Source organism: Cynocephalus volans, chromosome 16 (assembly GCF_027409185.1).
Source record: "Cynocephalus volans isolate mCynVol1 chromosome 16, mCynVol1.pri, whole genome shotgun sequence".
NCBI classification, from domain to species: domain Eukaryota; kingdom Metazoa; phylum Chordata; class Mammalia; order Dermoptera; family Cynocephalidae; genus Cynocephalus; species Cynocephalus volans.
The window spans coordinates 62,398,680-62,403,833 of record NC_084475.1 but is presented as its reverse complement, the minus strand read 5'-3'; the positions used below and the strand labels follow the sequence as shown (position 1 = coordinate 62,403,833).

The window sequence follows — 5,154 nt, the reverse complement described above, 5'->3', positions numbered from 1 at the left end:
GAAAGGTTTAGGATTGTGGAAATGTGGATGTCCAATATCACTAGGCTAGACACTCCCAGTCCCTGAGAGGGGAGTACACAATATATGTGGAAATACTGAGGAGGTGAGAGGATGCTTTGGGAGAGGTAGACAGTAAAGGCAGACTTTAGTATATCACTATGGAATTAGAAGCCCGAAGACATCATCATGACAACTCATACAACTGTCCCCTTCAACCATCACATACTTCTGTACACACACACACACACACACACACACACCCCTAGCACCCTTTTGAATGGTTTTTTGATCAGAATCAGGTGGAGGTAACAAATCCTCAGCTATAAAAGGGTGGTAAGGGTGAACAACTTCTCTTCTTGTACTGAGCTATATGACCCTTGATGAGCCAATAGAAACTTAGTCATGAGAAAGCTGCCATGAGTGGAAGGACCTCCATGGAGCCCATTCATATGGAAAACACAAATTTATTAAGGAGACTACCAAGTGCCTGGTATTTGAGGATACAGCAGAGAATAAGGTAAGATCCCTTCATATAAAGAATGTATCTTACACACCTAGTCTAGAATATCAACATTCCCAAGAGGAAAATCTAGAGGGGTAGAAAAAAGATTTATAAAGAAGCCTAGTAAAGCTTCCTTAAAAGTTGTTCTGAATATCATGAAGAAAGATCAGATAGCTCTGTAAGTTCAAAGTCATTTTTGGTTAATGATAAGATTCCATTGATTTGAAACCTCTAATTTTTTAAAGGATGATTTTAATTCAATGATAAGACTGTGGAAAGAACTGCCTCACTGAAGAGAAGGGAAAGCCCAAAAGGGAAATAGAAAGATCTGAGTGTATTTGAAAAATGAAATTTTGTGCTCAATATTCAAGAGGCACATGGGCAGAAGGTCCTCAGAGAAGCAGGAGCAAAGCTCACAATCTCCCATCTCAACTGGAAGAGCTCCTTGCAACTCACCAATGGCTCTTTTGGTGGCCTCACTGATGGCATTGGTGATAACCTTCTGCAGCCCCTTCTGTTCCCTTAGCTGTGACCTGCCTCAGAGCCTTGACCTGGGAAAGCAGAAGACCTTCATAGCACTGTACCAAATGGGGAAAAACCTCCCTTGCTTCCTTGTCAGAAGGACAGGACTGACTTCAGATTCCCCCAGGAGATGGTAGATGGTAGACAGCTCCAGTAGACCCAGGCCATGTCTGTGCTCCATGAGATGCTGCAGCAGATCTTCAACCTCTTCCACACATAGTGCTCTTCTGCTGCCTGGAACCCAACCCTCCCAGACAAGATCCTCTCTGGACTTCATTGGCAGCTGGAAGACCTGGAGAAATGCTTGGTCCAGGTGGTGAGAGAGGAAGAATCTGCCAGGGGAACTGAGGGCCCAATACTGGCCTTGAAGAGGTACTACCAGGGAAACCATGTCTACCTGGAAACAAAGGAATACAGTGACCATGCCTGGGAGGCTGGCAGAGTGGAAATCATGAAATCCTTCTCTTCATCAACAAGCTCATAAGAAAACTCAGAAGTAAGAAGAAACCTGATTTTCAGTGACTAATGTCCTCAGATTCTCATGTTCATCATTTCCAAAACAGTTATTTTTTGCTTCACAGATGAAATAATGCAAATCCTATCTGACACATTTTTATTGGTAGTCTTAAGCATATCTTTTTCTATTTTCAGAATCAAAAGAAATGCAATTGGTGGCTGAAACTCGGGTTGTAAAATATTTGTTTGTTTGTTTACTTATATTAATTCATTTATTTGTGATGGTGTTTGTATTTATATGTTTTATTAGTATTAATATGTTTTGTCATTTATATCATCATATGTTCACATTTTACTCATTAATAAAATTTCTACTTTTGTTCTATTGTCAGCTTTAAGACCTTTCTATTTAAAAACAAACAAAAAAACCCCAGCCTTTCCCCAAATACTAATTCTGTGCACCAAATATAAAATTATGTGATGTGGTTCATTTATTCATTCATTCACTGGCCTTGGGGAGAGAGCTTGAGTATGAGATGTGTAGTGCCTACCCTTATGGAACTTACATTACAGAGAAGGACATAGCTATTGAAGAAGTGGTTATAATGAGTTAGACAGTTCCACTTGGCAAAATTCTGCTGTCAAATTCTGCTCCAATGAGAGAAGATGTTAAGAAGCAAACTATCATTCACCAGACTTTGTGAATGGATCCTCAAAAATCTATAGTAACCAAAACAGCATGGTACTAGCATAAAAACAGATACACAGAACAATGGAACAGAATAGAGAACCCAGAAATTAATCCTCTTACAGCCAACTGATCTTCGACAAAGGCACCAAGAACATACATTGGGGAAAGGACAGCCTCTTCAATAAATGGCGCATGTGTAGAAGAATGAAACTAGACGTGTACCTCTCACCATACACCAAAATCAACTCAAAATGGATTAAAGACTTAAATATAAGACCTGAAACAATAAAACTCCTAGAAGAAAACATAAAGGAAACACTTCAGGATGTAGGACTGGGCAGAGACTTTATGAATAAGACTTCAAAAGCACAGGCAACAAACAAAAAAATAAACAAATGGGATTATTTCAAACTACAAAGCTTCTGCACAGCAAAGAAAACAGTCAACAGAATGAGAAGACAACCTACTGAATGGGAAAAAATATGTGCAAACTATCCATCTGACAAGGGATTAATATCCAGAATATACAAAGAATTTAAACAATTTAACAGTAAAAATAATAATAATCCAATTTAGAAATGGGCAAAGGATCTGAATAAACATTTCTCAGAGGAAGACATACAAATGCCCAACAGGTACATGAAAAAATGCTCGACATCACTAATGATCAGGGAAATTCAAATCAAAACCACATTGAGTCTATCACCTTACCCCCGTTAGACTGGCTATTATCAAAAAGACAGAGAATAACAAATGCTGACGAGGATGCAGAGAAAGGGGAACACTTCTACACTGCTGGTGGGACTATAAATAAGTACATCCATTATGGAAAACAGAAAGGAGGTTTCTCAAACAAGTACAGATACAACTACCAAAAAATCCAGCAATCCCACTTCTGGGTATGTACCCAAAGGAATGGAAATCAATATGCAGAAAGGCATGCACTCCCATGTTCATTGCAGTTCTATTTACAATAGCCAAGATATAGAACCAACCAAAATGTCCATTAATGGATAACTTGATACAGAAAACGGGGTGTACAGACACAATGGAACACTACTCAGCCAAACAAAAGAATGAATTTTTTTTTATTTTTATTTTTTTGTCTTTTTCGTGACCGGCACTCACTGGCCATTCCTATATAGGATCCGAACCTGCAGCGGGAGCGTCGCTGCACTCCCAGCACCGCACTCTCCTGAGTGCACCACGGGCTCAGCCCCAAAAGAATGAAATTTTGCCATTCGCAACAGCATGGATGAGCTTGGAGAAAATTATAAGCGAAATAAACCAGGTACAAAAGAGAATGACTGCATGTCCTTACTCATAAGTGGGAGCTATGAAACAAAGAAAGACCATAATAAAACGTTGAACTTTCAGGAGAGAGCAAACCTATAGTTACTAGAGGTCGGAAAGGGGGAGAGGAGATAGGGATTAATTGGGTAAGGGACACAAAAGGTAACTACTCTTTGTAATGGTAAGCATGCTAATAATATTGATTTGATCATCACATACTGCACATAAATATTGATAGTCAACTCCATACCCCATAAATATGTATTAAAAAAATAATTTAAAAAATTTTAAAAAGGGATGACTGGATAAATAAAATGTGGTATATATACACAATGGATTACTACTCAGCCACAGAAAAGAACGAAATTCTGCCATTCCCAGTGGCATGGATGAGCTCGGAGAAAATTATATTAAGTGAAATAAGCCAAACACAGAAGGAGAAATACTGCACGTCCTCACTCATAAGTGGAGCTAAAAATAAATAAATAAAAAGGAAAGAAAGCAAGCAAGGAAGGAAACAATCACGATAATACATTGAACTTGAAGAAGAGGAAAATAAAACTATGGTTACTAGTGGTGAAAAAGGGGGAGTGGGGGGGAGGTTAGCAAGAAACTAGTTAATGAACACAAAGAATGAATACATTTGGTAATGATGAATATGCTATTTATCATGATTTGATCATCACGTATTGTACACAGATATTGATATTCAACTCTGTACCCCACAAATATGTGCAATCAATTATGTTTCAATTTTTAAAAAATACTCTTACAACTCAATAACAACAAACCAAACAAACCAATTTTATAAATGGGCAAGGGAGTTCAGCAGGCATTTTTCAAAAGAAGATATGCAAATGTCTAACAAGAACATAAAAATTTTTTCAACATCATTAGTCACTTTGGAAATGAGAATCATAATCACGATGAGATACCACTTCACACGCACCGAGAAGACATCAAATAAATGGAAATAACAACTGAGGATAAAGATGTGGAGAAACTGGAAGCCTCATTAACTGCTAGTGGGCACGGAAAATAATTCAGCTGTTATGGAAAAGAGTTTGGTGGTTCCTAAAAAGTTAAATATAAAATTGCCCTGTGACCCAGCAATTAGTCTCCAGGAATGTGATGGTTAATTTTATTTTTCAATTTGACTGGGCTTAAGGATACCCAGATTGGTGGTTAAAAAAAAAAAAAAAAAATTATTTCTGGGTTGTCTGCGAGAGTGTTTACACAAGAGATTACCAACTGAATCACTGTACCAGTAAAGAAGATTGCCCTCACCAGTACAGGTGGACCTAATTTGATCCACTGAGAGACCAAATAGAACAAAACAGCAGAGAAAAGGCAAATCTGCTCTCCCTGTTTGAGCTGGGACATGCTTCTTCTGTTGCCATTGGATATTGATGCTGCTGGTTCTGAGGCTTTGGGACTCAGGCTGAATTACAGCACTGGCTTTCCTGGGTCTCCAGCTTACACTCTCTACATGGCAGGACTTCTCAGACTCCATAATTGCTTGAGCCAATTCCTATAAAATATTTCTGATCAATGGAGAACCCTGACTAATACATGAGTATATACCCAAAAGAATTGAAAATCGGTATACAAAGACTCATATATGAATGTTCTTAACAACAGAATTCTCAATAGCCAAAAAGTGGAAACAGCCCAAATATCCATCCATAGA

At 38.3% G+C, this 5,154-nt stretch overlaps 1 pseudogene; it reads left to right on the top strand.

Annotated features, from left to right (window-relative positions):
* Window positions 1-960: 960 nt before the first annotated feature.
* Window positions 961-1,508, top strand: LOC134364538 (interferon omega-1-like; annotated as a pseudogene).
* Window positions 1,509-5,154: the final 3,646 nt, after the last annotated feature.